Below are 25166 nucleotides of genomic sequence, written 5' to 3' on the forward strand. Positions count from 1 at the left end.
AATTCAATCTTCTTCCTTGATATTAGTCTGTTTGGATTTTCTACTTCTTTTTATTTCTACTTTTTTGTTCAATTGATTTAAACTAGACAAAAACAAACAGCAATTTAACTATTTCTCCCATCTCCTTCCTCCCACCCCTGGCAACCACCAGTCTGGTCTCTGTATCCATGAGCTTGTATCTATCTATCGATCGATCTATCTATAGTACATAGCATACATATCTAGCATACATATTATAGAGTATATACATGGTGTATAGTACATAGTGTGTATAAATAGTGTGTGTTTGTATAGATATATTCCACATATAAGAGAGATCCTACAGTATTTGTCTTTCTCTGTCTGACTTATTGTATTTAGCATAATGTTCTCAGGGTCCAACAACATGGTCACAAATGGCAAGATTTCACTCTTTTTTATGGCTGAATAATATTACATTGTATATGTAGATATCATTTCTGTTTCTTCATGACAGTCTTGGTAGATTTTACATTTCCAAAAATTCATCCATTTCTTCCAGACCATCTAAATTGTTAGCATATAGTTGTTCATAATAATACGTAATGGGCCTTTTTATTTCTGTGGTATCATTTGTAATGTGTAATCTTTCATTTTTGATTGTATTTTTTGACCCCTCTTTCTTTTTTTTCTTGATTAGTCCAGCCAAATTTTCGCCAATTTTGTTTACCTTTAAAAAAAAGCATTTCTCAGGTTAATTCATCTCTTTTATTGTTTTCAGTCTCAGTTTTATTTATTTCTACTACAAACTTAGGACTTAATTTATTCTTTTACTAGTTCTTTGGAAACTTCAAGGTTAGGTTGTTTATTTAAGGTTTTTTTTAAATGCAGACATTAGCTCCTATAAAATTTCTCTTATTAACTATTTTCATTCCATCTCAAAAGTTTAGTATGTTGAAGTGTAGTTTGAGATTTTTAAATTTATTATATAAATTTATTATATTAAACAGAATAATTTCAACTACAGCTTGCATGGTAATAACTTTATATTAGTCAACTTTCTCTTTCACCAGTCCCCTCTTTTCTAGTGTTAAAAAATATACAAGATGTTTCCATTTCCAACATAAAAACAAATTAATTAAAAATGGTCTAAGTTTTTGGAATTGTTACATTCAATGACTTGAATGAATCTCCAGACAATTATGCTCAGTGAAAAAAAGCCAGTCCTGAAAAATTATATAGTGTATAAAACTCCTCTCATATAATATTTATGTAATATACATAAATTCATGTAATTCATGATGGAATTATAGAGTTGAGAATAAATTAATGATTTCCACGAATTAGGGGAGGGTGTGTTGGTATGGCAGTAAATGGCAAACTGATGGACTCTCATGGTAATGAACCTGATCTGTATCTTGACCACAGTGGAGGACACTCTAACCTACATTCATAATAAACTTACATAGAACTAAACGCACACACCTACACACATACTTTTGAGAAAAGTAAAACTAGGAAAATCTGAGAAATATTGATAAATTTTATCAATGTTTCTGTGCTGGTTATAATTATTGTACTTTAGTTTTGTAAGATGTCATCCTTGAGGAAAGATGGGTAAAAGTTACTTAGTATCTCTCTACATTATATCTTACAATAGCATATGAATCTAAAATTATCTCTCAAAAGAAAAGAGTTTAAATTAACCAACAGCAACAAATCAAGTATTTATACATACTACAACATGGGTGAATCTCAAAAACATGTAGAATGACAGAACTCTTACTCAAAACTGGATGCCATAGAACTCCACTAGTATAAACGTCCAGAAAACAAACTAATCCAAGGTGGTAAAAAGTCAGAACGATGTTGAAGCTTCTGGGGTTTGGGGCAAGGATTAACGGGAATGGGCATAGGAGGAAGAAATTTTCTGCAGGATAAATGCAACACACTACGTGGGTGTATGCATTTGCCAGAATTCATTGAGTGGTACACTTAAATTTGTGTATCTAATTGTATTTAAGTAAAAATATAGCATATGTAGTTTTACATACTAATTTTTTAATTGAAAATATAGAAATAAAATTTAAAACTAAGCAAACAACTCTAGTTAGTTAATATTATATATCTATCCTCAAATGTTCAGGGGCTAAAGTGTACCAGTGTCTGAAATTCACTTTGAAACAAATAAAATAGATAAATAAAATGGACTAAATAGAGAAAGGCATTCATAAATATATAGATATGGGATAAAACAAATAAAACAAACAGTTAAATGAAGGTAGAAATATGAGCATTGACTGTATATGTCTTTCAACTTACTCATTTATAAAATAATTTTCATACTACAATGTTGGGAGAAAAACAAAAATATCAAAGAATATATAAAAACAAAAGATGCAGCAGCGTGGGCGGGTCGCGCGGGCTGCGGAGAGGCGCGCCGGGCGCGGAGCAGGGGAGAGGCCCGCGGCGGCGGCGGACACTGGCCCTGGCGGCTCGGGCCCCGCATCGGAGCAGGCCTCGCGGCGCTCCCCTGGCCGGCGCGCTGGTCAGCGAGGCCCAGGCCGCCCGCCGCGGCGAGGGGAGCGATTGTTACTTTTAGGTGATGGGTGCTTATCGGACGGCCCACATGGAGAAGAGCTTCATCGCTGCAGAAAGTGCTGTTGGACAGCGCTGATCTGGACCTCTGTCTTAGCCGTGGTTGTGGATGTCATGTTCTTGAAATCATGAATCCTGTTTATAGCCCTGGTTCTTCTGGGGTTCCCTATGCCAATGCCAAAGGAATTGGTTATCCAGCTGGTTTCCCCATGGGCTACGCAGCAGCGGCTCCCGCCTACTCCCCCAACATGTACCCTGGAGCGAACCGCACCTTCCAAACAGGTTACACTCCTGGCACACTTTACAAGGTGTCCTGTTCCCCGACCAGTGGGGCAGTGCCACCATACTTTACTTTTTAAATGGAGGCCCCCCACTTCCATCCACGCCCCAAAAGTTGACTGTATTATTTAGTGTACATTCTGATTTCCTTCCAAGTGCCTCCTCTCCAGTCCATGTTGAGGTGCTTCAAGGATGTGTTGAGATGCATCAAGGAAGAATCCTTCGGAGCTGTTACGATGTACCGTGTCAATCTGTAGTACAGAGTCATTATAATGTTAATACGGATATTATCCGTAATTTAAAAACTGAATGAGTGTTAGTTCATGCGTGTTAGCCAACTGTTTGAAAGGTTTGTTTTTTTAAGATTTTCAAAAAGGCATCTGTTCAAAAGTAATGTAAAAATGAATATTTGGGTGAAAATGAGTTCTTCTCGATGTGCTTGTCAACACAGACACACCGAGTTTAATGAGACGCGAAAGGTCCATGCATTGTGTATGAGAATTGCATGAGGCAAACCTAAAACTTGTTCTCAAAGTTTCTTTTTTATCTCACTGTTGCCAAATTCTCCTTATGTTCATGTGGGACCTCATTACTTTCCAAAATGCCTGGGAGAGCTGAGTTGGAAACCCCAGGGATGTTTTAACAAGCTTTTCTTTTTGGATCCAAACTACAGGTGCAAGTGCTTGTAATTTCTCCTACTTAGTTCTAAGTTGTTATTGTTATAGTGTAGACTCTAACAAGTGCCCTGGCCTGTCCAGGAAGGAGTTGAACTGGCAGGGCTCCCAGCTCTCGGAAGTTGGTTAGCAAAGGAAACAAAGCTGCTTTCAAGCCTTTTTTTCATGTTATGTGAGAGACAATGTAAATCTTTACTGAGTCCCTGAGCTTTTAACCTGCCCTGTTTTTCGTAAATAGTCTCTGTGGGAGGCCAGGTGATGTTCAAGTTGGAGAAAGCAAACCACGAACTGGAAACTCCCTGTGAACAGTGTCCGTGAGAACAAAGCAATCACACTGTGAATTCCAATTACTGGGTAATCCTGATGCCTTTTCTTTGTTCCCAAATAAAAGTTTTTTGGTTTTTTTGTCGTTGTTCCATAAACCCCCTAACTCACCTTTGAAAAACAGACAGAATATATTATTGAGTCCTCCGTTAACGCACAAGCCTCAGGAGAAACGACACTAACATTTATCATTGGAAAATCAGTTTTGATTTTATAATCTATTTACACCCCACTCCTCTTTCATATTTTCTTCCTGCCAACTACCTTTAAACAAAGACTGGTTACAGCGCACAGACTAAATTACTTAGATAACTGATTACTGGTCAGACCACACACACAACTGTGGTTTAGCAACCGGCCAAACAGTGCCCCTGAGTGATCTATGTTACTTTGTAACATTCACAGAACAGAGGGTTCCTTGTGGATATTGAAAGCCTCGTCTAAGGGTTTCTTAGTTTCCACTCTTTATGTATAGCCACCACTTTCATTTTGCCCTTACATATTTGTTTTGACAGGCATATATAACAATCTTCTCTTTTCAAGATAAATGTAATAGTATACAGATAATATAGATAATATACACATTACATATAAATATATGTAAAATATTTGTATCATATATAAAATAAATGTATATAGGAAATGAAACTATTCAGTATTTGGATAGCTTTAGTGTATAGTGTTTAAATATTTTTAATTACAATTTGATATCTAACATTTACTCTATCTTCTAGATGCATATCAACAAATGCAGTTCTGAGATCTGCCCTCCATAGCACATTTCTTTTATTTGCCATTTTAAAAATGTAACATTGTCATCCCAACCATATTACTTGCTTATCTCCACTTGATCTAATACAGTCCATAAAGTAGATCTTATATGAAATCTTACTTCATCAGAGTTAAAAAGCACACATTTAAAAACAGCCATTATAAAGAGGGACAAAAAGACCAAACAGGGAGCTGGCCCCGTGGCCGAGTGGTTAAGTTCGCGCACTCCGCTGCACGCGGCCAGTGTTTCGTTGGTTCAAATCCTAGGCGTGGACATGGCACTGCTCATCAAACCACGCTGAGGCAGCGTCCCACATGTCACAACTAGAAGGACCCACAACGAAGCATATACAACTGTGTACCCGGGGGGCTTTGGGGAGAAAAAGGAAAAAAAATTAAATCTTAAAAAAAAAAAAGACCAAACGGGCCTTTCTTGTCGCACGTCATTTGACATTATTCAGGATAAAATATATAGAAATATGTTTTGTCAACGTTAAAGCTAATTTTATTATTTTTACCCTCAAAATGAGTTTATTTTGGAATAGCCAAAAGAATTCCCATTTGGGATGTGCATGCTATAGTGAACCACAGGCAAATCCAGACAAGAAAGGAGAGGAGCATGCTTTTATAATGAAAGAAGAGAGTAAGGATGGTCTATTCTAAACGAAGTTCATTGGGGAAAAGTAGAAGTTCAGGGTGGCAACAACTTCTCGGTGGCTGAGCTGTGGCGTTTCTTATTGGCTGGGCTACTGGCAGGTAGAGAGAGAAATCTCCCTTCAGTGGTGAAGTAGTTGTACTTTCTGTCAGAGATTCAAGCTTCTGCGTCTTCTTGTTTGGAGTAATTGATGACATGTGACAAGGTGTGAGAGCTCCCCCTACAGGTCTTCCCGACTCCAGTTAGTGATGATCAACAGGACCGCGTGACCCAGCTGTTTAATCAGACAAGCTGAGTAGACAACTGTCAGTCTGCTTTTTTCTTTCTCACTTCTTTAAAATTAAGCTCATAGATGACAATCTCTCTTAAGCTCTTTTCCTTGTCAAAGAAAGTCATATGGAAGTCAAATCAACAATGTAGGTTCATTTATTTATAAAGAATAAACGTGAAATAATTGTCAGAATGTGTCCTTTTCATTGAAGTTAGGTAGCAATAAGCATGATTTGAAATAGTGAGACCATCATTTGGAAGCTTTAAGTTTATTTTCATTCAGATTTTTTATTTTAAAATGCCATTTATTAGCTTTATATTTAAAATTAAATTCAGAGTTACATGAAATTGGCTGATATGGATAGGTTGAAATTTATTCATAAGAGAAATTTTTTTATAAAAAATTCTCCTTGAGAATCATTAGCTCTATCTTTACTGTAATTTATATTTTTATATAAGGTATCAGAAATTCAGTCCAAATTTTCATAACCCACAAACACTCTTAATATCTCTGATAACTTAAGCAGATTCTTCTCAAAATTAAAAATCACCAAAACGTAATTGCAACTTAGCATTTGCCACCAGTGACTGACAATATTTTCAATTATATTGACAACAACCGAAGTTCCTAAAACTATAAATTTTGATGAAGATAAATTTGGAGAAAAGAGTTCCAGAAAAATCTTATGACCAATATTGATATTACATAATAAACTATATCTATTGATTATATATAAAATTATAATACAAACATATTGTTTGTAATTTGTATTTCATTTTATAGCTAATAAATTAATTCTGAAGGAAGAAACTTTATACTTTAGCACCAATAGTGGTAGTCTTTCCTGCTTTTTGAACAAGAAGCCTCGTATTTTCATTTTGTGCTGTGCCCTTCAAATTCTGTGGAGTATGACCCTTCCCCTCCTGCCATACCTGAGAGGGTAAAGAGCGTTTCTGCACTCATCACTGATGGGCATTTCACCGAGGGAGTTTACTGGAGCTGATGGATTTTTATTGGATGTAATGGTGGGATCTATTTGTGATAGCGACTGAGCCATAATATCAATGAGTAAAATTGATCCATAGATGTTGGCTTCTCTCAACATATTTCAGTAGAGCTATGAGATGCAGTAATGGGGAATAAAATCTCATCTGAGAGACATTATCTAATGCTACGAGTAGCAGTGGCTACTATTAAAAAAGAGACAAAAGGTTCAGAATGGAGTCGTATGCGCTAAGCCCAAATCACAAAACTGAGATTTGATACCAAACTTAATTACAATTTCAACCTTCCACAGGGTTGGAGTCTCAAACCAGTCAATCTGGAATTACCCCTTCAGCACCAGTGACGTAACCCACCTAATGGACTCCTGCCATCCCCCAAGGGAAGGTGACCTTGCCTGAAACAATCAGCTCTTTGCAAGAGTAACTTTCTTGCCCTGCCTGCTTCTGCCTATAAGAGTGTTTCATTGTGTAAAGTTCTTCAGAGCTCCTTTCTGTTTACTAGATGGGATGTTGCCCGATTCATTAAATATAACCAATACAACCTTTAAAATTTATTCAGTTGAATTTGTTTCTTAACATTACTTAGGATGCAAACAGTATATGTAGAAAACCAGTGATGGGTGTGGGAATGTCCTTGATTAATGAATTCCCACTAATTTGACTAAACCTTTGAGCCACTCATCGTATAATTAACTGCACAATTTCCTTGACCTCTGTTAGCACCTCCACGTTTTTATTGTTGATCCTGAGGTATACCTGAAATTAAATCGTTTCCTTAGCATTCATCACCCTATTAGAGACATAAACCTCTCATATTCCACTCAGAGTAGTATAAGGAATTCTGAACCCCTGATGAATTCTTGAAGTCTCAGCTAAATACCTGTAATGATAAGTTTCTTTAAATTAAAAGAAAGACTAACTGGCATGGTAAATTACAGGTTTACTATGAGAATAACAAGAAGTCTTCTGACTTTCAATTAGATCTTGACATTCAGGAAAAATTTATTTTTGTTTTAGATATTTTTGAAAATAGTAGAACTGCTATGATGAATGACAACTTCAGTTAGTTTCTCCTTTCGTTGCTGCATGACAAACAATAATTATCATCAACATCACATCAGCAAAAAATAAATTAATTTGGAAATTTATTTGAAATTGATGGGAAAAAGCATCATGAAGAAAAAAGATAAGGCTTAGAATTTTATATATGTATATATATACTCACATGCATATATATTTACAAGAGAATTTTGTCCAGACCTAAGTGATAATCTTCTTCTCTCGATTAATTGTGGTCCTTGCACCCTAAGCATAAAATAATATTTTTAATTCTGTACACTGGTGAATGAACGTATATCCAAGTCCTGGCTACACATGCAAAAAGCTCTGTCTCCATTTTCACAGGGCAGATTCTCTGAATCACTCTTCTGAGGGCCCCCATCACCTCTCTGTTTCTCAGGCTGTAGACAATGGGGCTGAGCAGTGGGGTCAGGATGGTGTAGAAGACAGCCAGAACCTTGTCCTTTGTTGGCAATCTTAGGGATCTTGGGTGTAGATAAGTGTAAACAAGTGGCACATAATAGAAAGTCACCACAGTCAGGTGGGTGCTGCAGGTGGAATAGGCCTTCTTCCTCCCTTCTGCTGAGTGCATGCGGTGGACAGCAAGGAGAACACCGCCATGAGAATATGCAATGCCAATGAAACGAAACACGGGGAAGAGGGTGGTGCTCACAAACACTGTGTACTCATAGACCCAGGTATCCATGCAGGCCGGAGTCAACATGGCCGCGACATCGCAGAAGAAATGGTTGATGGCCCTGGATCAACAGTAAGGGATGTGGAAGGCATATGTGGTGTGGGCACAAGAGTTGACAGAGCCCATTATCCAAGATCCTCTTATCATCAGCACACACATTCTTTTGCTCATACTAATGGGATAGTGGAGAGGAAAGCAAATAGCTATATAACGATCACACGCCATAGATGTCAAGAGCAGCGCTTCCGCACCTGCTAAAGTCAAGAAAAAGAAGCTCTGAACCCCATATCCAATGAAGGAGATAGATTTGTTTCCAAAGAGAAAATTAGAAATCATTTTGGGGACAATGGTGGAGATGTAATTCAAGTCAATGATGGAGAACTGACTAAGTAAAAAATACATGGGTGTGTGGAGCTGGGAGTCCAGGAAGATGAGGAGAATCATGCACAGGCTGCCAAACAAGGCCATTAGGAAAATGAGAACAACGAGAATGAAGAAGAACAGGCCAATTTTTGACAGTGGAAACAACCCCAATAAAATAAAATCAGTTGATGTTAGATTATAATTTTCCATGGAGCATTAACATGATTTTTCCTAGAGACAGACACAAGAGTAAGTGATTTGAGTATAAAACTATAATCTCTTTTTAACTTAATATTTTAGACTGTGTATTATTTAAAATTTCATAGCTCTTAAATGAAGAACTGAACTTATCTATTTTGGGAGAAATAAACTTTATTTTCTGATCCAGAGATTAAAATGTGAAAATGCGAACATTTGTGGCCAAAGTGTTTTCTAAGAATCTATTAAAATATTTTAAAAACAAGATTTCTATTTTGATCTCCTTAGGATAAATATGTTTTACTGCCCTACACAAACTCAGATATCATTAACATCAGTTGTTGTATTCAAAGTTCATGCATAGAAAATTTATGGAAACCCATATATGATAGAGTTCTAGTATCAATAAATGTTTATGACCCTTAAGGGATGATTTTTCTTTCATATTTTTCACTAAAACTTACCTCTAAAATTGAAGTAGTCTATCAGCTCATGTTTGAGGAGCTTTGTCTTTCTTAAATCTTCTTTTCACAATAACGTCAAGTCAAGTTTTCCTGAAGTCAGGTATTATCATTTGGTTCATCTGTTCTGAAATATAGCATAAATCGTTATTGTCAAGTTGCACTTATGCAAAGTCATTCTCTTCTGCCTCCTCACTCAGGTTCTGAGTGCTGCAGTTAAAGAAGACCCTCTGCTCCAACATCTACACACATGCTCATTGTGGCTGTCATCACTCTGCTCAACATCTCCCCAAGAGGATGTTTTCTGTCTCTCTGCTTCTCTAACATGTATATAACATTATACATTGCTTTATGACACTTTGTCTTATTCATTTTTCCCTTTTTTTTGTATTTAAAATTATCTCCAGTTCTAGATAAGTGTGTGAATTTAAGCATATATACTTACCATTTCTCTCTTTTAAAACCCAATTATTATGATGATAAACAACTGGATGTGTTATAAATTAAAGACAGCAGGTGAGCAAAAGGCACAATGAGAAATGAAACAGTTCAGGATTCTCTGAAAGAAAGAATTTGGCTAGAGAAATGTTCAGTTACTTAAATGGAGAAAAAGGACTTGGCACCTTGACGGTCTTCACGGAGGTAGGAGGAGGCTTCTCCTCCAGAGACGTCGGAAGTGAACAAGCTCCACACAGTGCGCGATGTTTTAGTCTTAAATATTATTTTAGAGCCAATGTTCCCAGACTTTTAAGGAAGCTTCCAACATGAAAGAGGAAGATGCACAAATGTGCACACATACACACACAAACACACGTGTATTCACACACACCCCACACAAATATAAAGTGAGTTACACATGATTGGGAAAATGCAGAAAGACAGCACATTTTTAAAAATCAGGATTCATATCTTTAAAGAAGTATGAAACATTATCATTCCACGATGTATTATTAGATTAATTTAAAAAGTGTCAGATAATAAGAAAGGGTTTGCAAATTAAAAAATACATAATAGTTCATCAAATGATTAGGTGAAAGTTTCAAAGACAAAGTGAAAAAATCTACCAGAATTAAAAGAATACAGCAACAACAAAATAAAAAGATTGCCATTTTGAAAAGTTAGGATAATTAGAGAGTTAATACAGGGAAACCAGTGTATGCTTGTTATTCCTAGAAATGCAATTAGCAAAATAATAATGGAGTTAATATTATCAAAAAAAATTTTTCAGAATTGATATATATGATCCACCATATTCAAACATCATGAACAGAACACAGAAAAGTAAATGAGAAATATTTTATTGAAAGATATTTTCTTGAAAATGCTGAATGTCTTCTTGAAAATACTTTCTGAAAACTGTCAACATTGCTGATAAATTTATGACCTGAAAAGTGCCCTGACGGAGTAAATAGCCATAATAATGAAAAGAACTATACAAAGAAATAGTAACTAAATTATCATTAGATTTTATTGTAGTTTATATTTTCGTATTTTAGCAATATATGCTGGAAGATGAAACAACGCTGTCAACTTTGCCCCCCAGACCCAAAGCGGTATGTAACTATGTTGAAAGGATGGGAAACAGAAAAAGAGGTGGAAGTGGGTGGCATGCAGAGCAGGAAGGTTTCCATTCTAAACTGTCCACAAATAAAAATCTGTTAGAACTAAGAAGTTCAGCAGAGTTGCAAGATACAAAAATCAGTTGTATTTCCGTACACTAATAACATACAATCCTAAGAAGAATATAAGAAAACAATTGCATTTATAATATCATCAAAAAGAATAAAATACTTAGAAATAAACTTAACAATGAAAGCAAAAAATATGTGCACTGAAAATCATAAAAGATCCTGAAAGAAATTGGAGAAGAGACAAATAAAGAGAAATGCATCCTGCGTTCGTGGATTGGAAAACTTAATATTATTAAGATGTCGATACTACCATAAGTAACTTCAGATTCAGTGAAATGCCTGTCATAATCCCAATGAGATTATTTACAGAAATGGAAAAATGCATCCTAAAATTCATATGAAATCTCAAGGTGCTCTGAACAGCCAAAATAACCATAAAAAAGAATTAGAGAACTCATTTTTTTCTCATTCAAAACTTACTAAAAAGCTATTATAATAAAAATAGTGTAGTATTGGCATAAAGACAAGCATAAACCAGTAAAATAGAGATACCAGAAAAAAATCCTCACATGTGCGGTCAAATGTCAAATTTTTGACAAGGATCTCAAAACCATTCAATGGAGACATCCTTTCAACAAATCGCAGTGAGAAAACTGGATATCTAGATGCAAATAACAAAATTGTACCATTACTTTACACTATCCACAAAAATTAAATGAACAGAAGAGCTAAATATAGAGCTAAAAGTATACACTCTTAGAAGAAAACATAGAGGAAACATTTCATGATGTTGGATTTAGCTGTGCTTTATTGACTATGACGTCAAAGCACGTAAAACAATAAAAATATAGATAAACTGGACTTCATCAAATTAGAAAATTCCTGTGCATCTAAGAATTTTATCAGCAGGGTGAATCAGCAACCCACAGATGGAAAAATATTTGCAAAATATACATCTGATAAGGGATTGATACAGGGAATATGTAAAGAACTCCTACAACTCAACAAACAGAAAATTAATTTAAAAATTAAAATTTAAAAAGAGTGGAGAGTAAAAGAGGAAGTAGTAAGCAACATTAAGATCACCATGGGTGCCATGTAACCTCTCTTCTTTCGTGGGAAAAAAATATAATAAAGCAGCAGGAACTAGGAAAGGCTATCCATTACAATCTTTATTGAGGATGTGGACCATTAAGTGTTAGGTTTATTCTTCAAGTTTCACTTGGGCACATCCAAAGCACACTCCAATGTGATTAGGCCCTACCTCTTCTCATGACCCTCATCTCACTTTGTCTCTAGAGAGCACATTTATGGATCAGCTCCAAAACCACTTTCTGTTGTCAATTTCATACTCTACAATTCCTTCTGAACAGCATCGAAAATGTGCAGCCACTCGCTCAACCTCAAACTGCATTTCAGATCTTTTGCTTCTTAACTTAAAACTCTTACATGGATTACATCACTCGTTTCTAAACTGCCACCTTAAATTCTAAGTGATTTGAATACAAATGGTAACCAACACTGCCAAAGTGGCTAACATTGAAATCGATACTTTTGTGATCACCTAATGTCCTTGAATGAAAACACCTCTACATCTGAAGAATGTAATTCATGTTACCTACACTGCTGTCAAGCATTGTTGACTTGGCTTCAGTCTTCCCTGTTCCCAGAGGATAGATCACAGACTGTGGGTACAATGCATCCTCTCTTCTTCAGTGAATATTCTTTATCCTGCAAATTCATTTTTTCTATAAATGTCTTGGGCCAAATATGGCCAAATAAACTCTTCTCACATTTGAAGTATCACTGAAATTCATATAAACTTTTATTGTATATTGTATCATAGAGTATCATAAGTATTTTCAATTATATTTCAGAATATGGTATTGTTGCATCTAGGCCCACGTATTATTCACCATAGTTCCAGAACGGTAGTTCATAGACAATATCATCATCTGCTTTTCTGTCAATTTTACCATATTTTATTGTCATTTCATGACCAATTGTTCACAAATAGATCAGTTCTCAGAATTGTATAATATCACATTTTAGGTTTATAAAGAACTCATATCTGAAAAAATGTGAACAAGTGTTCAAGCAGCCCATCCATTTCTTATTTTTAAGGATAAAATATTTATATATCTTATTCAAACCCACTATATTCAAATGGAATTTTCTTTTTGGAGTTCCCTGGTTAATGAGATGCCTGAATGTATCCATGGCTTATTATAAACAGAAGTACTTAATTCTGAATAAATCTCTCTTAAGCACTTGCTGAAGAGTTCCTCTTAAGCGGCTAATAAAGATAAACATACAATTAAGATTAATACCTTTCATTATCTCCACACTTTCACAAACTCACTGGCTTGGTTAGCTGGCTGTGGTCCAACTGTCATAAAATGAACAAAGTCATTTTCTGTAAATTTCCTTGAATATTTTCCAAACCAACATACATATTAAACTTTCATGTCTATACTTGAAATTTTAGGTACATCCAATGAAACTCAGCAGCAACAATGATTCTAGGGCTTCTTTACCTGGAGATTTAGTCTAATGCTCATTTTTTTTTTTTTTTTTTGGTATTCACTTGGGTATGTTCTCTGAGGCTCGGAAAATGTAAGCTAAGTCACTAATTGCCCGGGATGGCTGTAAGCCACGTTTGGAGAAGGAGTTCTGATAACTTCTTTAGATGTTTCTACAGGTGTGTTAAGGGTAAATTCAGTGGGGAAAGAAACAAATATATTTATTCACATTCTTATTACATCTCTAAAGTTTTATGGATCGTATATTTCATACATTGTTGTTCAGTAGGTGCACAGTAAACCTGTGTCTGCATATATTATTTCCCCGTTTTGATTATATTGGCCTACAAATTTATTAAATTAAATGAAATTTAGTTAGTTTAATAAAAATGTATACATAAAACTTCTTAATGTATCACACATATGTGAGTTATCTTTAATTTATTTTAGTTACTACATATTCTCCAGTTATTTCCATTCTGTTGGAAAAACCCATTAAACTATAAACAGTTCAACTTAATAACGAAAATAATGATAGTACTCATTGGTACATTTATATTTGCAAAATATTTAATAAAACAATGCTATTGAAGAAAATAGTCTAATTGTTCTTACATTTCTCATGATTTCTAGTAACCAAGTTAATTACATCTTTTACTTGAGAGGGAATAATATTGGCCTGGTTAAAATTGTTTAAAAATATTTTTTAATATTCGAAATTTTGATTATAAACTGTCTCAGTGAAGACCTCTGTATGTTCATTCTGTTTTGAGTTCTTTGGGCTTCATGGATCTGGATGTTCTTTTCCCTCAGATTTGGAAAGTTTTTTGTCATTATTTCTTTAAATAAGCTTTCTGCCCCTTTCTCTTCATCTGCTCCTTCTCGGATTCCCACAACGCATATGTTGGTGTACTTGTGGAATCCTGTGAGTTCTGTAGCCCTTTTGCACTCTTTTTTATTTTTGTTCTGCTGACTGGGTAATTTCAGATGACCTGTCTTGAGCTCACCGACTCTGTCTTTGGCTTCGTTAAGTCTAGTGTTCAGACTCTGCATTGAGTTTTTTCAGTTCAGTCATTGTGTTCTTCAGTTCTAGAATTTCTGTTTGGTACATTTCTCTCTCTATTTTTTTTTTTTTTACCATGGCATCTGGTTTATCTTAAGAGAAGAAAGAAGAGTGTGAAACTTAAATAAACTCCTCAGCTCTTTTTTTATAAATTTCTGTATTCAGTCCAGTTAAATTATTCATAAAATCACACAGCTCTTACATGAACAATCACATTTATATATTTTGAAAAAGAAGCCCCATTCTGAAAAATGCGAGATTCAGATGACAAATATTTTCATAAAATTGTTTGAAAATATCTACAAAATCATAAAAGAAAACATTTCTATACTAATTTAATAGAATATGGATGTGTTTCAAGCCTTTATAAATTGACATATATATGGTGAGATATGTTTTTTAATGAATCGAGTCAACTTGTAAAAGATTTTTTTCTTTCCACAAATTTCATCCAAATGGTATGCAATCTCACTCAAAATCCCAATTTTTTGGTGGAAATTTTATAAACTAATTCTAGTAATTATGTGGAAATGCATTGGGCTAAGAATAACTGAGACATGCTTTGATGTGCAAATATTTCGAAAGTAGAACAAATACTTAGTAAGCAAGATCTGGGAGTATGGAAAAGAAAAAAGAAAGCCATTGACGGTTAACAGTTAATGGTTCATATATATCAAATCATGTTGCACATCATAAATATATACAATTTCTATTTGCCAATTGTACTTTAATAAAGCTGATGAAAAAAGGTGAACATAAGCATGTCCAATGACTGAGAACTTCCACTTCTAGGTCTTTTCCAACAGAATTTTTTAATAAAGTCTCCAAAGGACACGTACAAAATATTCATAGCAGCAACATTTGTAATAGTTAAATCCTACAATATTCACATATGTCTGTTAACAAAACTGAGTGAGTAAATAGAGGATAGTTACCAAATAGAGTATTCAGTAGCAACGTGAATTAATGATCTACAAATGCACAAATGACTGGAATGAATTTTACAGACATAATGTGAAGGAAAAGAAGACAGATACAAAAAGGCACATGATATACAAATAAAACATTTAAATGACAAATTTAATCTATGCAGTCAGAAGTTGTAAAATGGACTACTCTTTGAGTGATAGATAATGAAAGAGAGCACAGGGGTAGCTGGTGAGGTTCTGGACATGTCTGCTCACCAGTCAGGACGCCTGTTTCAGTGTTTCCTATTTGTGAAAATCTACCAAGTGTTTGTAAATCATATTTTAAGAATGCTTTTAAAGAAGAAAAATAACAGTTAATGGTCCATGGAAGGATAGTGAAAAAGATGATTCCCATATGATGATGGCATGTTTTATTTGTAGGATATTGGGATCTATGCAAGCAGAGAGGAAGGATACAGCTTCCTTGTGTAAATGACTCCTGATCTGAAACTTGAGATCAGTGAGAAAGAAGAATTATCCAGTCAAAGAACTTTTTGTGAGGATGGTGGATAATATATTGAAGATACAGGCCATTGTATACCTGATGCAATTCTGACTTGTCAAAACATTTCAGAGAACTCCATTCAATTTAGCATGAAGACAAGATAAAGTTTTAGGTAGGACATTGTACTGTATGTTGCTGCAAATGAGGGGGTTTACAAGCTAAAGGAGATAATTACTTACCATACTAAGGAGATTAACATGATCAATATATATTGTAGCTAAGAAATTCTAGGAGAAATTCAAGCCAGTCAGGATTGAAAGGGAGATAGAAGGAAAACAGGCTTGTGCTGGGAGACTGCAGTCATAATAACACAATCATCTCTAGATTCTCTTAGCTTATGAGAATGGTTATTGGGATCCTCCCCAAGAAGACACCATTCTGGAAAATATGAAAGATGCAGGAGCTTTGAGATACCAAAGGAAGTAAGAGAACTTCCTGTATTGTTGCCACCGTATTACATTCACTACTGAAATGTAGATATGGCCTTTCTACACAGCTCTGAGTCACATTAGATCACCAGTCTTTAGAGGCACCAATAGTCACACATGAATTTCACAAACTTCATGATAGGTGCTATCTCTCTGTGACCATTCACTGTGTCTACCCAAATAGAGTCATAGGAAGTCTTTGTGAATTAATCAGGAAGTAGAGATCGAATCGTTTCTATTTTTCCAATCTCTCATATTTATTTCCCCAGACATTGTAACTAAGACAAACTCCTCACATATCCCTATATCTCACTTGTCACGGCTCATGTAAATAGATAAACGAAGGGCCACAGGACTTCTGGTTAAGCAGAAAGTCTAGAAATCATTTATCATCATTTTTTATCTGAGCTCGTTTGAGATGTCTTATAAAGCAAACATTTCCATATCTACGGTAGAACCTAAATGCTTGCTTCCTTACTTGATGTACTTCTATGACCAAGACATATGTCTACGCTATGCATTAGATTCTTTATCTGCAGGATTTAACCTGGGAGTGTGTCATTCAAAGAACCAGGGCAAGTGCACAGCCTCTAAGGGAATATGGATGCAACAGAAGTAAACTCATGACGTTTCTAGAGGAGCTCATCACATGTTTCTGAGGCTGTCAATGGCACCCAGATGGAGCAACAGAGGTATCATCACAGGACTCATCCTCAGGCTCATCTTGGACATTCTTCATGGTTGCAGTCTTCAGACAAGATTCACCTCTATTTCTGAAGATTCTATAAGTCTTTCAATCATTTTTAGTGTTATATTATCGGTTTATATTGGACTGAATTTATTTCTCTTTTTGCACTTAAGAACCCTAGCTAATGATATTGAATTCCAAACTCCATTTGAATTCAGTTAGAAAATCTTGCTAGGAAATATTCCAGTAAAGAGAGAAGGAGGACCTAGAGTAATGAAGTGATAACAGGAATTGAAGAAGAGAGATCTTAAAAAATGTTCAAGTAGAAAACATTTAGAAAATTTTATGGCTGATTGGTTTATTGTAATGCAAGAACAAAAGGCTTATGCTAACTTGCAATTGTCATTGGCTCACCATTTAGTCTGAAATATGTCTTAATGTTCCTCACAATGTGTGAAGTACTTAGTAAGTATTTGGTCACTGGTCTTAAGCAACAATTGTCTTTTTAATATTTTTGTATATTTTTAAATATTTTTCAAATTTCCCCAAATTCTAGAAGCATGTAGTTAAGTTGGATAAAGCAAATCTTTTAACAACAAGCAACTGTCACATTTTTTTCACATTATTATGACATTTTCATCCTGTTCCTTGTGAAGAAATAATTCCACTTAATTTAAATTTGGAGAGAAGCAAGTTATAGGCAATTACTATTCTACAAGTTAAACTTCTAATAATTTAGTTTTCTAGTAAATGCTTAATTGACATGTGTATAAAATGTCAAGAATTATATCATCTATTCAAATCTCTCCCACTGTTGATGGAATGCAAATTGACACAGTCATTATGAAAATCAGTTAAGGTTCCTCAAAAAATTAAAAATAGACCCACCATATGGCCCAGAAATTTCACTTTTGTGTGTATATCCAAAGGTAATGAAGTCATTGGCTTGAAGAGGTATCTGTATGCCCATGTTCATTGTACCATTATTCAGAAAAACCAAGACATGGAAACAATCTAAGTGGTTATGGATGGATGAATGGATAAAGAAAATGTGGTAAATATAAATAATGTGGTAAATGTGGTAAATATAAATAAATATAAATAAATATAAACAATGAAATACTATTCTGCCTTAGAAAAGGAAATCTTGTCGCTCACTGTGACAACATGGATGAACCTGAAGGATGTTATGCTAAGTGATATAAGGAAGACACAGGAAGAAAAATACTGCATGTTCTCACTTATATGTGAAATATAAAAAATTCAAACTCTTAGAAGCAGAGGGTAAAATGATGTTTACCAGAGGATGGACTATGGGGGAAATGGGGAAATTTTAGTCAAAGGATACGTAACTTCAGATATGCAGGATAAGAAGTTCTGGAGCTCTAATGCAGAATAGGGCGACTATAGTTAATGGTGCTGAATTACATACCTGAAATTTGCTAAGCAACTAGGTCTTAGCTGTTCTCAACAACAAAAATTAACTATGTAAGGTTGTGGATATGTCAATTAGCTTGACTGTGGTGATGGTTTCACAATGGATATGCATCCTATCATCCTACTGCACAACTGAAAACAATACAATTTTATTAGTCAATTACATTCAATGAGGGTGAAAAAATGTAAATTATTATACAAATAAATAAAATATTTGGTTCCAATTAGATCGGGTCCATCCTAAGTCATTTATTGTTCTTTGGTCTTAATTTACTAATTTTGAGAGATAAAGAATTGTAGAACTGGTATGCTGAATGACATCATGTTTGTGCATTTTCTGTTTTCATTTATACATGTTAGTTAAGCCCCCTTGCCCATGAGTTAGTGGAAAATCCATTGCTTTAGTATTGCTGAAAAGAGAGGTTCACAAAGATAAACAAAAATGATGCCTTAGAATATACAATTATTATGTGAAACTTTAATTTTTTTAATCTTCTAGATTAATTTTAGTTCCTTCACTCTAGACACAGAATATCAGTTTTCTTCATGACTGGACACAGCTGAAAAGATGTGTAACTGAGACCTGGAGACTAAGACAGATGGTTTGTCTACCTTTTCACCGAGTGGATTCTCTAAATCGCTCTTCTCAGGGCCCCATCACCTCTTTGTTTTTCAGGCTGTAGAGTCGGGGTTGAGCCTTGGGGTCAGGAGGGAGTGGAAGACAGCCAGAACAATGACATCTGTAGGAGATTGGCGGGATCTCAGGCACAGGAAGTGTAAGCAAAAGGCACATATTAGAAAGTCATCACAGTGAGGTGGGTGCTGCAGTTCGAATAGACTTCTTCCTCCATTCTGCTAATTACATGTGATAGAGATCCAGGTGAACCCAGACATAGGAACACACAGTACCAATAAAAGGTAACACAGGGGCCGGCCAGGTGGCCCAGCGGTTAAGTGCGCATATTCCACTTTGGCAGCCCAGGGATTGCCAATTCAGATCCCGGGTGTGGACATGGCACTGGTTGGCAAGCCATGCTGTGGTAGGCGTCCCACATATAAAGTAGAGGAAGATGGGCACGGATGTTAGCTCAGGGCCAGTGTTTCTCAGAAGAAAGAGAAGGATTGGCAGCAGTTAGCTCAGGGCTAATCTTCCTCAAAAAAAAAAAAAGAAAAAAGGCAACACAAGGAAGAGGGTGGGACTCAAACATTGTATACTCATAGAGCCAGGTTTCCATATAGGCCATAGTCAACATGGCTGGGACATCACAGAAGAAATGATTGATGGCCGTAAATCAGCCATAAGAGAAATGGAGGGCAAATACAATGTGGGCACAAGACTTGATAGAGACCATTATTCAGGATCCTATTAACATCAGCACACACACTCCTTGTATGAATAGCGTAGTGGAGAGGAAAGCAAACAGCCATATAACAATCATAGAACATAGAGGCAAATAGTGAGCATTATGCTCTTGCTAAAGCCAAGAAGAAGCTCTGAACGTAATACCCAATGAAAGAATATACTTATTTGCAAACAGAAGATTAGAAACCATTTGGGGACAACGGTGGAGATGTAGTTAGGGCCATGAAGGAATGCTGTTTAAGTAGGAAATACATGGGTGTGTGGAGATGGGTGTCCAGCAGGATAAGGAGGATCATGGACAGATTGCCAAACAGAGCCATCATGAAAATGAGAACAATGGAAATGAAGAACAGGCTAATTCCAGATGGTGGAATAATCTCAATAATTGACCATTTTCCAAGGGGTTTTCATTAATTTTTTCCTAAAGACAGACACAAAATTGTTAGTATAGCATAATAAGGCATTTTTAATTTATAATTTTAGTCATACTATGATTTATTCATGAAAAATTACAGCTCTTAAATGAAGAACAGAATTACCTATTTTGAAAAAAAAGTCTACAGTTTTTGCCTCACAGATAAAAGCTTGATGAGACAAACATCTGTGGCCAAAATATTTTATAGACATCTGCAATGTAAGAAAAAATGTATTTCTTTAATGACTTTATTAGGATGTAGATATATTCCCCAACATAATTCCAGCATTACTAATTCCAGACCTTATACTTTAAATGTATATGAAAAAATTCAATGCAAATGCATAAAATATAGACCGATATTTGAATACATTTTTATGACCCTCAGGGAATGAGTTTTTCTTTTATAGTGAAGCCCTGATACCTCTCAGACTGCAGCAGCCTATCAGCTCACCTTGCAGGCCTAAACTCATTTTTTTAATTCTCCTCAAGAAGTTTGCCAAATCAAGCTGCTTAGACATCATTTCATTATTTGCTTCTTCCTTTCAGAAATCTACAAAGAATCTTTATTGCCAAACACCATTCATGCAAAGCAATTTTCTTCTGCCTTCTCACTCAACCTCCAACTGCTCAAGTTAAAATAGACCCTTTTCTTATGAATCTATACTCCAGTTTCATTGTAGCCTCCATGACTCCACTCAAGGTCTCCCAAAAGATACCAATTCTGTCCATCTGCTTCCCAATGCTCATATAGCATCGTACATTTCTTTATGGAATCTTTTCTTACTTATTCATTTTTTTCCCGTTTGTTTTTATGTATTTAAAACTCTTTCTATTTGTAAATGAGTGTGGGAGTATAAACACATCTATTTATCACCTCTCCACCATAAAATTCAACTAACATGATAATAAAAAGATAAATGTTATCATTTAAAGAAAGTGTGGATGAGAGTAAAGGAGGGGAATCAGGGATGAAAGAGTTCAGGACCTTTTGGAAGAAAGAATTTTGAGAAAAATTCAATCACTTAAATGGAGAAGGGGAGATGGCATCCTGAGAATCTTCTACTGGGGAATGAGTGGGGGAATTCCCTTTCAAAGAGAATACCATAAGTGAGCAAGCTCAGCATGCCGTGCCCAAAAAGGGTCTCTAGGTCTTCAGTCTTATAATACTGCTCTAAGACCAAAGGTCATCAGACTTTTGAGGAAGTCTCCAAATGAAAGAAGGAGATACACACACCCATAGACGCACAGGCACACATACTGAGTTAAAAAATGATTGGTAAAAATGCAAGAAATCTTTACAGAATAATTTCACATCCAGAGAAATATGAGAAGTTAAATCCACAGTACAATTATCAAGAGTAATATAAGAGGAAATGTCAGATGACAATAAAGGGAGCTCTAAAAATTAAAGATACAATAATTAATATAATAGTCAATGAAAGCTTTTAAAGATAAATTGGAGGAAATGGATCAGAAAGAAAACAACCACAACCAAACAAAAGTCTGACATTTAGAAACGATAGAATTAGAGAGTTAATACAAGACGATACAATATATACTTATGGGCATTCATGTTTTCTGCTATTGAGTCCCTCTAGTGAATTTTTCTTTCCCAGTATTGTATTTATTATTTTAGATTGGTTCTTTTTTATATTTTCCAATTCTTTGTTGATGATCTCACTGCCTTCATCCATTCTTCTCCCAAGATTATGGAGCATCCTTAGGACTTTTTGTTTGAAGTTTCTGTCAGGGACATTGTTTATTTCTGTTTCCTTTAGTTGTTTTTCTGGGGTTTTGTCCTGTTCCCTTGCTTGTAACATATTCCTTTTCCTCCTCATTTTGCCTCTTTCTCTGTGCTTATGTCTATGTATTAGACGGATCAGTTATGTCTCCTCATCTTGGAGAAGTGGCCGTATGTGAGAGACACCTTTTGAGGCCCAACCGTGTCCTTCCCTCTCACTGCCAGTTCCAAACCTTCCAGGGGATCCCCCTATGTGGACTACGTATGTCCTTGTGTTGTGGCAGGGTTGCTTTTGCTGCAGATTCCCAGGGTATCTGGATTGTCTCCCTTGCCCAGTTGGTTGTAATGCTCAGGTGTGTGTGGCTGATACGGACCCATCAGTCAGTTTATTGGGTTTGAGGAGCCCCAGCACAGTTGGCTACAAGATCTAATAGCACAATCCTCTTGCAGTTTTTCTGCTATCTTAGTATGCCCCCAGCGTACCTGGTTGCTAGGCTCAGGGGTTTACAGTTGCTGTGGGCCTTGGGCCTGCAAGGCTGTTGTCAGCTCTCTCAGGATTGTAGCTGTGTGAGGCTGGGCCCAGGCACAGGAGCACCCAATTGTTCAGGCTTTGGAAGGTGGGCCTGGTCACCTATGTGGCTGTTTGCAAAGCACAGTTCTTCTGCCACTGATAAACCCCATGGCCCATAGGCCCACACACACTGTCAACACAGTCCTGGCCCATGTACATGTCCTCACCCCCTGGAGTGTCCATCCATGGATCTCAAGCTCCATCCATTTTGTCACAAATGGCAAGACTTTATGTTTTCTTATTGCTGAGTAGTAGTCCATGGTGTGCATATATATATATATATATATATATATGTGCCACATCTTCTTTATCTCTTCATCCAGTGATGGGCACTTAGGTTGTTTCCAAGTCTTACCTATTGTGAATAATACTAGAATGAACATAGGAGTGCAAATATCTTTTCACATTCATGTTTTCACATTTTTTTGGATAAATACTCAGAAGTGGAATCGTTGAATCATATGGTAGTTCTATTTTTAACTTTTTGAGAAATCTCTATACTGTTTTCCATAGTGGCTGCACAAGTTTACATTCTCACCAGCAGTGTATGAATATTCCTTTCTCTCCACATCCTCTCCAACACTTGTTTCCTGTTTGTTAATTACAGTCATTCTGGAGGGTGTGAGGTGATATCTTATTGAGGTTCTAATTTGCATTTATCTAATAATTGGTGATGTTTAACATCTTTTCATGTGTCCGTTGACCCTCTATACATCTTTGGAAAAATTACTGTTCAGACGGTTTTTCTGTGTATGATATACTTTCCGTCATATGTTCAGCTTTGATTATATCAATTATTCCTGATCTCAAAGTTTCTTTTGAAATACCTACCTGTCGGTTTGTTGATGTTTCTTTGTATGCATAGAGTCACTTTTCTGTTGCTACTTTCAGAAGTCTCTCTCCGTTTTAAAAGTTTGATAACTTAATTATAAATATTTTTGCTTAGACTTCTTTATATAGGGAAGAGGTGGAGCTCTCACAGGATGATTAGTAACATCTATACCCGCCTGATTGCAAGCCTGTCTCTCAAAACCAAAACTCAAGGAAAGCAGCAAAGAGGCCTTCCTTCTTGTGGAATGTTCCTGAATCCTGAACTGCAGCTCTGGCGACACACGGATTTGGGTGAGTGGCAGGAAAAAGAGAGTATCACTGCTCATCATTTTCTACATTACTAGCAGCTCCAAGAGGCTATCTCTATTTCTCCCCTGAGAAGAGAGCATATTTTTACCTTCTATTACATCCCTACGCTCTCCCCACGGTCCACCTGGCTTGATATTATCTACACAGCTAATTGTGAGTTACCAGGATTATGTTCCCTCTTTCTTTCTTCTCTTCTGAACTATTTACAGAGACAAAGGCAATTTTACCAAATTATTTTATCACTTTTGTTGCATATATTACTGGCAACATACCTTGGTTTTCTCTTATTTAAACACTTCATCCAAAAATTCTTTCCAAGCAGATATGTGTGTGGCCACAATAATGAGGCATTATGTGGCCAAACCTATTTGACTATGCTCTCTTACCTGGCTGGATAGAAGATTCCAGGTTCCAGGAAAGAGAAGCTAAGAAGGTGCAAAGTAGACACACTACTAAAGGTCCCTCCATGAAAAAATCAATGTGGTCCTGGCAGACACAAACTATGAGAGCATGCTATGAAATGCAGATCTGGATTAACCCAGTCCTGGGCTCTTGATTCAGGTATGGCACTGCTTTGTCAGAAAATTAGCAACATATTAAGGACACAAAGCATTATGATTGTATAAATCAGCTACAAAATATCCTGGGACTTTACAACTGTGGGAAAGTTAAGGGAAATAGTGGTCAATGCTTCGTGATGCTAAGCAGAATGGAGTTTGATAACCAGATGGTATGCAAATAAAGTAACCAAGAGAAAATGTAAGTGGGGTCTCCTGAGAGAGTAGACATCCACAGTCTACCTGTCTCGGCAGTGCATCCATACATGAGAAGTGCTCTTATCATTCGTACAGGAGGCTCAGGATGCCCGATATATCCATCCACTTCATTCATTGCACTCACACAACCGCTGCCTGGGTGCATATACTCAAAGAGAATAACATGCACAAACCTACTCTTTCTAGGCATTGGCTCTGAATATAGGTGAGCAGCATGACATGGGATGAAGTCAAGGCATCGCCTTCCAAAGGTGAACTGGGTACAGTGTTCAGTGAGCAAACGCTTCGTCTCATATGAGGGTTGTGCTCTGATACCTTTACAATCTATCAATCTAGTCTTGAGAAGATGGCATACTGCTTTGTATCCAACGGGCCATCCTATCACCTCTTTGCTGATGACCAAGTCTTCATCACATAGACTATTGAACCCAAAGTCTCGCATTCTGGCCAGGAGCCCAATACCAGCAGGAATATGCAGTGTTCAGCATGTCCTATCAAGTCACAGTGTTTCTTTTTCATCAAAGAACGTGTGCTCCACAGCACCTTTTCTAAGTTGGGTTTTGTTCAGGACTGGGTGAAGCTAGCAGACAGGAAAGATTGCAA

This window comes from Equus asinus, unplaced genomic scaffold, assembly GCF_041296235.1.
Source record: "Equus asinus isolate D_3611 breed Donkey unplaced genomic scaffold, EquAss-T2T_v2 contig_4, whole genome shotgun sequence".
Classification (NCBI taxonomy): Eukaryota; Metazoa; Chordata; class Mammalia; order Perissodactyla; family Equidae; genus Equus; species Equus asinus.